Genomic DNA, 10,723 nt, shown 5'->3' with positions numbered 1-10,723 from the left:
AAAAGAGGCATTGGATGAGATGCGGAAGAAATAATCTATCAATTTTGGTACAAAAACCGGACGAATCCCTTTAAATGGATCATCTGATCGATGGCTTGAGGTGTGGTAACCGCAGTATGCAGAATAATTGACTCCAGGCTGTTAAATTATTAGGAAAATAATCCACACCCCTACACCTCGGGTGTGCATTCTTTTTCTAATAATTCAATGGCCGGGAGTCAATTATTCCACTTAGCATGCAAATATGCCACGTCATGATGTCTAGAGCCACACGATGACGCACTTGCATCTTGTTTTTATGAATAGGTTCTTTGGAGCAAAATGTTTGAAAGGACCGATTTTCCGAAATGATTCGAACAAGGGACAGTTGTGTACTTCATGGCTGCTGACTGACGGCATGAACAGTGTCCCAAAAATATAAAATACAGCAGAGTGATATATCAGAATAAAAAAAGAGCTGAGAAATGATCCATAATTCATTCACTTTAAATTACTCTAAGGGAATAATTGTACATTTTATTAAGACACATCTCTAGCCAAATTGGGCCAGGATCCATTAAAAAAAGATTTGCCTTTTGGGGGGAAAAAGAGGAGAGGTGGGTTTGTGTGAGGGTGCATATTATCTTGGTGTAGTCAAGCGTCTTTTGCCTTTCTGTCATCTGCTGTCTGCCATTTCGCACCTTACCAGGTGAGGTAGCCTACTTTTAAAAGCGTGATACCAGCCGATTGGAAGTTTAATTTCAGTCAAAATTGTTTCACACATTTATCAAGTACGTCACCATTTTCAGTAGTTCATCGAGTTCAGCTGTTACAAAAAAGTGAGTATATTAACAGTAAATTATCAAACTATAGAAGGCTTTTTCTAGTGTCAATGTTAAGTTTAAGCCACAATAACTGAAACTGAGAGCTACAACTGTTTGATTGTAAAAAATAAAATACAAATTTGCTTCAGACTGAATCAGTCATTGAAGCCACAGGGAAAACAAGAAAGGTCTGGTTTCTTAAGGACAACGATATTACATCTTTAATGTACTGGTTTAACCTCAGGTACTGTATCTTGTCATCCGGCTTCTTCCTTCAGCCTGTGATTTGTGGGCTAATCAGAGTTATTAGACGTATTTGTGCTCTTCGATAAACATGCCCTCTAGTAACAGCCTGAAATTAGATTGAACAAATGCAGCATTGATGTATTTGCTCAATTACAGAGAGCCGGTCAGTTCAGGTCACCTACTGTCAGAGATCCTTAAAGGAGAGAGTGGTTTCAATAGCAAACAGCAAACATGGAAATATTTTAGATTAGTTGCAAGTAGCCACAGTTTTAAACCACTATGTACTGCATGTACATTTGGTAACCGTGCTTGTATTTGTTTGTAAATGAAGACAATATTGGCAAATACCTTTCAGTTTAGATCTTATTGAATTAACATAAATGACTCTGATGAATCTTTCAAGGCCTAGTGGCATTTTAAGACTTAGTCATAGCAATATCAAATGCTTAAAGTATACTTATCACATAGTGATGAACCTGAAGCAGTTGACTCCTTCTGAGTTAATGTCCTCTAATTACACAAGCTGTAAGCAGCCTTTTTTCCCCTTCTTTTCTGTTTGGCACCTGCAATCTTTCAGACATGGGCCGGTTGGACCTTCCCCTGATTAATGGCTGTGATTGGCAATAGAGGAGACTGACAAACGATTGGAGGATTTCAGTCCTCTAAAAATCCAAGTCATTATTGGAGAGCAGTGAATCTCTGCAATCTAATAATGCTCTCAGTGTTCTTTTCAAGCTTTTAAACTAATTCGTGATTGATCACTAATTATCGGTGACGGGGCCTCTCGAGACAGCACTTTCCAGCTCTGAACGTTTGTTCCTATCTTAAAACAGTTTGAAAGGAGCTATAACTTCCAAATGGTTGACTCTGCTCCCTGGTGGAGAGTCAATAGGCCGCCTTGAGACGTTTGAGTGAACATTGATGTTCTTTGCCAATATGCAATATTGCCTCTCAACAGAATAAAACACCTGGAACTGGCTGTCTGGTTTTGATGGGACCGTAGTCGGCAATCAGCAGTGTTACTGCTCTTATTGAACCTCTTATTGGGTATTTGTATAGTGCTCCCCACACGCACTTTAGCAGCCAGACATCAGTTGACAAATCCACATTCTGTAATTGCGTGACCATTGATTTCAGTTCCAGTCAAAAAGAGAGAAAAAAGGGAAGTGCCCTCTTAAAGACAAGACATATATTAGTGCAATGCCGATGGCAAAGGCACGTATATGTGGAGTGAAAGGAGGGCTCATGCACACACACGCACACATATAAAGTGTGTGAAGACACTGAGCCCCTGGCTCTCCCATTATGAGTCAACAGCCATCTCACCGGAATAACGTTTTATTTTCAGTGTTGATATTTGATACTGCTGTTTTTTTGTTCACTTTTCTTTCAGAGACAGAATAAGTTTTGTAGCTTTTGTTTGTCACTGAATGTAAAAATAAAGAGGTTTGCAAATATTTCAAGAGGAAGTTCTGTTTCTACAAATTATGGACACATTGTACAGATCTAACCATCCTAAATACGACATTTCAGGTAAGTCTGCCAGTTTTCTTGATTTATTTGTGAAGAGAAAAAAAAACATAAATATATATGTTTGTGTGTGTGTGTGTGTGTGTGTGTGTGTGTGTGTGTGTGTGTGTGTGTGTGTGTGTGTGTGCGTGTGTGTGTTGAATTTTTAAAGGATTTTGTTTAACGTTTTTGTAAAGGTGAAGTGTATTTACTTGAATTTTAAAGACAAGAAAAGGAAAATGTATTTCAGTTTCATTCACACATCTATTATATAGGCTTTGAAAAGTGTTTGTTTTAATTTCAGATATCCAAAAACCTTTCCAACACATGAAAAGAGCTGCAAATTGTAGCATACTACAGTGCCAATCGGGAAGGACCTCGGGAACTTCCGTTTATTTCCAGTAGGAGGCAATAGAGCTTCATCCTGTGTAATGCATGTACCGTAGCTACTCCACTGCCTCATGCAACATCAGTGTAACACCTGTGAATTTTCAACTTTTTTGTTTGCTGTAAAGCTCATTTAGTTCAAGGCCAGTTTTTAGACTCTAACATGCACACAAAAGGTCCATTGTGGGGTTGTGCAGGTGTTTCTAGTCTATTACGAAAAAAAGCGGCAATGAAAATTTGCTATTAATTTGCCATTTACAGTCTATGGTTTGCACAGATACCTTACAATAAAAGTATTATTATTATTATTTTAATATTCAAAAATAGCCTAACAATATAGAATGTCACAAATTTTCATAGCAACGGGGTCAAACACTTCTATCTGCTGTCTGTAATTCTTTTAAATAAGCATCCATTAGTTTCATTATATATTTGTGGCAGAAAGACTATGCAAATACTTAAAGTGTAATAAATATAGGGTGTTTGCTTGAACATATGAACTGCACTGTAGTTGCTGCTGTTTGCACAGATCTTTGTTCCAGGCTCAAGAGGTTAGTAGCTTTATTAATGCAAACAACTGGGAGAGATTAGGATCTGATTTACTTACCACGACAAATTAAAATAGTCCACTCATTGTTTGTTGAGATTTAGCTTATGTTCTTTCTTTTTTATTTGCAGATGAAACCCAGATAACCACATGCTATTCAGCATCAATGGGACAGGCAGCAGCTGCCTTTGCATCGCAGAGTTAAGCCACATTCTTATTTGTTTTCACTTCGTAAAGTCATAGGGTCAGTGCAGTGGATCGCCGGTCAATGCTGCTGTGTTATGGCAAGGCGTGACCCAAGAATGGCAGTAAATGTTCAGCTTTTGTTCTTGATGTAGTTTTTATGCACAGACAATGCAAGCTGTTTGTCTGACTAAAGCTGATTGAAGCTGACAAATAGGACCCTGGCTAAGAGCCACTGGCTGAATCCATGCTAGGGTCTCTTAAAGCCTAATTGGCATTATTTTGGCTTTGAAGGTTCACAGGCTTAAACCTTTTATTGTTGGTCACCGTAATGACAATCTTCCTCCCCCACTTCTGCACCTCCCTGCACCGTTTTGTTCTTACCCAGTCAGACAACCTCCTTCACCTCAGCACGAGTGCTCTTTTTACCTCCTTTTTTTTCCCATAACCTTTGACCTTGACCGATCTGCAATCATCTGGAGCAGTCCTCCTTCATTTAATTCTCTCCTTTGTAGTTACCCTGACACCCGCCAAACTAATCGGGCGATTTGTTTATGGAAAACAATGGCGGTTTTGTGTAAACACCTTCTGAATTGTTTCAATAATATTACCTAATTAATTAAATTTTGTAATGAACTTTAATTATAAAGCATACCATAAACTTGTATGATATTATAAAGACAATATGATGTTTAAATATTAAATAATTTATGTGGTCAATGTACTAAGGTTAAAAGAAAGAATTAAAATATTATTTATACTGTTTCTATTCAATTCAGATTTATTTGTATAGCACATTTTACAAAAAAATCCATTTTTAATAGAAAAAATAAAGGGACTTTAGGGACTTTAACTCCCTAAAAAGATAAAATACCAGCATAAACTTTACTTGAAAATATGAAAATTGCAAGTCTTACACTTTATTTTTTGTTTCACCCCACAGACCTGTTTTTGCCATCTGGGGGTCCCTGGACCCCATTCTGAAAACCTCTGTTCTAGATAATGATGCTCCAGCGTTTTAGAAAATGAATAGAAACTATTTGAGGTAAGACATTAACTTGGTATTTGTTTGGTGCCTACAGGGACATGGTATGATGGACAGGTATTAAGAGGGAAGAGGAATGAAGAGAACGAGGTAGGGTTCTCATTGTAGGGTGGCAATCAGGGAAAGACAGGAAAAAAGTGTGTGAAAGAGGAGAGAGCTAGACGGAGGCTGAGAGAATGTCTCAAAGGACTAATGTCCTCATTGTACAACCTGGTTTGAATGCAGACAGATTCTCTTAGAAACTGGGGCAGGAGAGAGAATCGCCAGAGCATTGCAGAAACACCCTGCACAGACTTTCTTAAATGGATAGCATAAAATGTAATACCTAATGTAGAAAATCTCATTATTTGATCGATTTTAAAAGAGAAATAACCAACCTTTAGTTTTGTTTTGATGAATTTAGTCATGTTTCTCTGAATAGAAGCTTGTTCCAGCTAAATCACGTTTTCTAGAATGAGTCTGTTTGCTCTTCAGGCTTATCAGCGCAGCGTGTGTTTGTGAGAGCGGGCTGGAGAATACGAGCAGTGATTCCATGGGTCATGCCTGTTTTTGTCTGCGATAGAGTGGTTTGTGATAAGTACGCGTTTATGGGTGACTACAGCAATGGTTTGTTTTGCTACACTCGGCAAGCAAAAAAGTCTCATCCGGTTGATCAGTGAAATGGCAAATACAGCAGCATGTACACTGAGACAAGGCGCTTATCAGAGTTATCCAGACAGCCGCACACAGATAGAAGAGTGAAAACAGACATGCACACATTGAAAAACACCATGGGAGGTGTGTCTTCACCTTCATACTGTAAATCAGTATTATACTGTTTTACATTTTAAATGTATATTATCCATAATCAATCATTTTCTTTGACCATTTGAATTGCTCAGTTTGCTTAATTTTCTCTTAGAGTTCTGTGAATTTTGTGTTGTAGATGTTTCGTTTGTTGTGGTTGTGTTTGTATTAGAAATTAACAAAGTAAACATCATAAATGTCAGTCCTTTTCAAATGCATGGTTATGTAAGGGATACTGCACAGTTAATTCTGGTAATGACATATCATTTATTACATGGCTACTTAACAAATAAATAAATACCCTGAAATATTGACTGGAGTTGAAATTACTTAATCAAGTAGAAAACAGAGAGCGAGAATTCAGACTGAATAGCAGACATGAGATTATAGTAGCACAATGTCGGAAATATAGTGGCAGTTTAATGACTATTACAGAAAACTTGCAGAATAAAGTATTCTAGATTACAGTATAATCTCATTTTCTATTAAATAATATGATTTCTATTAAACAAATATGCTACATGCTACATGTTAATGTTACAAAAAAAATTATATTTCAAATAAATGCTGTAAATAAATCCTGAACTTTCTATTCATCAAATAATATTTTTAAGAAATCTCACAGTTAAAAAATAAAATAAGATAAAAAATTAAGCATCACAAAAATTTTTCACAACAAATTTTCGACATTGATAATAAGAAATGTTTCCTGGGCAGCAATTCAGCATATTATAATAATTTCCGAAAGACCATGTTACACTAAGACTGGAGTAATGATGCTGAAAATTCAGCTTTGCATTTTGCATTACAAGAATAAACACGTCACAGGAATATTACATTTTAAAATACATTTTCAAAAATAAATTAGTTATTTTAGATTGTAATAATATTTCACAGCATCACTGTTTTTAATGTATTTTTAAACAAATTAATGCAGCCGTGGTGAGCATGAACAATTTCTTTCAAACACATAAACAATCTTACTGACCCTGAAACGTTTGAAGGGTAGTGTAGAAAGAAATAATTTAAGACCTGTTTGAGTTTCAGTAGAGGTCAAGGAGTTCACTAAGGGAGGTGTGTCACTTGAGAAGAGCAGTAACACAAGTAGGTATTTCACATCTTACTTAACCAGTTGAACACTTTTGCTCAGGTGTCTTTTTACCTTTCACATTCCTATTCTTTACAGAAAAACCACGTTGTTGGGAAAGCCAGTCATTTTGTGATGCCCCGGGGCTCTCGAAGGGTCAGGGGGTCAGTTAGATGCCGTTTTCCCAGCAGTGGTTTCAGTGGAAACCGGGAGCCTCCCATTTGTGGTACAGACCTCTTGCCATTTAGCCACCTGCCTCCAATAAAGAAAAGCAAGCGGCCGGCAAAGTTCAGCGCTCGCCTCGGGCAGCTGGACTTGTTATTGATCGGGTGGGGGGAAGTTCTTTCCCTCCTCTCCTTCTGATGAGGAGGGGAGGAGGGACCCAGGGGCTGGAAATCACTTGTAATGTGCGTATAAAAGTGTGCCTTTCGTTTCAGAGCATGCTCACTGAGGCACGCTCGCCTCCCACCAAATCCAGCCCCCAAATTTGAACTGGAGGGAGGGGAAGTTACGGCACTGACTCTTGTGTTGTTGTACTCTGTGTCTGTTTGGCTCCAACCTCGAGTGGCTCCTTCTGCACCCATGGCTCTACGGTTGAAAAGGTGAACGTGGATTACTGTGGAACAGATGGACGGCATTGACAGGAAGCCATGTGAGATGAGTGCGTGCTCTTTTTTTACTGAGTTCTAGTGTTTTTGCTGCTGTACAGTTTATCTGTTAAGCCAGGAGAAATTTGAGCAGGCAGTTGAGACAAAATTTAGAAAAAAAGCATGAGGTCAAAGAAACTTTGAAGTGTTGCTGAGCTTAAATGGAAAGAATCGGCTTGTTTGCTTCAGGTCGGCAATCAGTGAAGTATAAGAAAAGGTCAGGAGCGATGTTTGCCTTCTGTTTACATGCTGGCAAAATGGGGTTAGGAGGCTTGGACTTGTGTAATGATGTGGGAAGACACGTGGATACATTCTGAGAACTCCTCATTGACACAGGGCTCAGAGTTTACCTGAATCCTCGAGAAGCATCTTATCACCGCTTCATGTGTGGCTGCTCTGATTCAGAGTGAATTTCTGTCTAAGATGCGACGGGATAGCGGAAGAGATTTGGCTCTGCTGCTGCCACGTGGGTATGATGAAAAAGGGCTGATTTTTTTTTATCAGTGCTGTTCTGTTCGCCGGGTTTGTATTTCTGAATTCTTTCTGCAGTTGTATGCTGTTGTGCCAAACAAGCTGTTGACAGAGATTTTTGGGATTCTTGCCACTAACATAGTCTTGTGTGTTTTAAGAATCTGTGCTCTTATTGTCCTTACACATTATTTTGTGAAGGTGGGAATGATTACAATGAGGAACACTTGTCACCTGCTGCATCTAAAGTAATGACACGAGGCAGCAGTACTATTATAAGCAGCAACATATCCAACTCTAATGGGTAATTTTCTGTCATGCTTTATGAGCTCATTAATGTTACCTTGTAGTGCAAAGCTGTCTTAATTTGTCTTTATTTTAACTGCATAGTTCAATAGTATCCTCCAAGGTGAAATCATCATTTTCATGCCCCCCAGCTAAGACAATATGTGTTTTAGTATCAAATCTACAAGCTAGATTTACAAGATCTACAAGCTTGATTGTGGACAGAACAACATCAAGACACCAGAGTATTGCCGTCCAGGTCTGTATAGTTAGTTGTCTTTTAAACCTTTAAATCTAACTTTTAAAATAGTATATAAATTGTGTAATTTGTGCTATTAAACAGAAACTGTGCATTAATGCATTATTTACACATTTTAATTAGTTTTTTTTAACACACGTTACACTTTAAACAGATTTGATTATATTTATTAATCATATTGTTGCATCTTTTGTGTTTGCCATTTAATTTTTTTATTTTTAATAAAAGCTATTTCTTTCTTTTGATCCCCAGAGGGGAACAGCGGGCAGTCCATGAAAGCGTTCTCCCACCCAGCTGTTGACAGCTGTGCTGATGGGAAGCTCCCTTCTCCAGCAGGAGATGTAGAGATGAGCTGTTTTTCAACATATTAAACCGCTGTTTGTTTTACGCTAAATGCTCACCAGACATATCACTCACTCCCGTTCTTTGACACTGGGAATTCACAGCTGGGAAATTCTGTTAAACAGCAGTATGATAATCCCATAATCCACTAATATGGTTTCATTTCATTGCACCCTTTGGCACTGTTTATAAGTAACTGTTACACAGTACATATGAAAAGCATGTTTGCGCTCTAAATCATTGAGTCTAAAGTACTTGTTCTAGCACTTAGATAATTACACACATTTTTATCACCTCAACTTTATGAGTTTCTTAAATTTATGAGGGTTATTTTATGGACACAAACACTCTTGGTTAGTGGTCAGATATGTTTGCTTTAGATTAAAAAGCAAATATGTATTGCAAGAAAAGCGTGGGCATGTTTTCATTGAAAATCACAATGAATACATTTTGAAACTGAGTTCGGACTTACTAAATCATTTAGTAAATTCACAAATTTGCTGAAGAACCTTGAGCCATTCTTAATAATAAATGCAGATAGCTTGAACATTTTCAATTTACTGAATACTGTTGTCTGAATCCTTAATCGATAGAGCATCCCACTCAATGCGCCAGAGGCCATGAAGTTGGTCTAGGCTTAGTTGACTGTCTAATGGTAGTACTCTTTTTCTGTGGCATTTATTAATTAGATGTCATTGTTAAAAAACTTTGCAACTTGCGACTGCTCTGAAGGATGCAGTGTTCTCCAAAGTTTCCAACAATGAGAAAAATGTTCTATGTTTATTATATATATAAAAATAAAAAAAACTCACTTTGTTATAAATTCCTTACTTAAATCTAAGTGGTGGGAAAGTGAACAAACAGGTCAAACACCTGAGAGAAACACCTGAGTGTAGAAGTCCTGAAAAGTACATCTTGGTTCCTTTGTAGTCAGGAGAAATGTAATATTTACCAAAGCATAGCAAATTAACAGCTGTTGCTTTTTTCCAAAGTATGTTGCAGGATGACTTCAGCCTGTTGTTATGATGTCTTAGCTCACTCTGCTTTGGGCCAAAGTACATCAAATGTGTCTTTTTGTTTGGTCTGGCAGGCTCACGTCATTGCTCACGCAACATTATCATCCTGACATCAGCTGTGTGCTTTGAGTGTGGGGTGAGAGAGTTCAGTTGTTAACACAACCCTAAAAGCATGCCACAGAAGGCCACTGAGCTAGAAGGAAAGCGGTCATTTTCCTATTTTCAAGAATGCCCTGAGTATTATATGAGGTGTTTCCTTTCCTACAATAGCAGGACACTGTAGTTACCCTTGGAAGCCATATTATTTCTGAGCTCTTTGTTTTCTCAGCAAGCTTACCTGTCCCTGTGATGGATTTGAAGGCTGAGTGTGAAATGAGATCAGCTGATAAAAGGAGCATATGCTGTAGTGGAAGCTGGTATTGTTCGTGTGTGAGATCCTGGAAGGTTTATAGGCTGAAACTGTCAACAGTATCGCTTTTTGACTTTGGGTGTAGTTTGAAATGTTTTATGTCTTCCCTGTGGTGTAAGTTCAAGTGCCGCAACAAAGAAATAGCCACTAAAGGCAGTTTAATTAACTCATAGTTTACCCTAGTTTACAGTCGGAATTGAAGGCAATGAGATGAAAGTGTGTGCAGTAAAATAATAGATCTTTCTTTCAATTGTCTTAACATGCTGCATGCGGTAAGATACGATGACAGATAAAATGACATTTCTTTGAATTAATTTTTCAAATTTAACCTTTTCAAATAGTCATGCGTTTATAACTTTATAATAATTTTATGCATTGTTATAATGTATTTTAGATAATTTTTTTACACTACCCTTACACTAAACTTCGGGGTATGACTTATGAAAGAAATTCATACTCTTATTCAGCAGAATGCATTAAATTGGCATTCATCTATTGATTGAGTGCATTAAATTTATTCAGAAGTGACAGTGGAGATTTTTTGATTACTTTCAATCTTAAAAGTGGTTAGAAAATATATATCAGGGGGTTTACAAAGGCAAGGGAGCCAGTGTCTCCTCAAAAAGTTGGATGAGAAAATTATCGATATTACAAAAATAAAACACCACAAATATGACAAAATATAATATTAAAAGTCTAAAAGT

This window comes from Carassius gibelio, chromosome B15 (assembly GCF_023724105.1).
Source record: "Carassius gibelio isolate Cgi1373 ecotype wild population from Czech Republic chromosome B15, carGib1.2-hapl.c, whole genome shotgun sequence".
NCBI lineage: Eukaryota > Metazoa > Chordata > Actinopteri > Cypriniformes > Cyprinidae > Carassius > Carassius gibelio.
Note: the sequence above shows the minus strand (reverse complement) of the source record.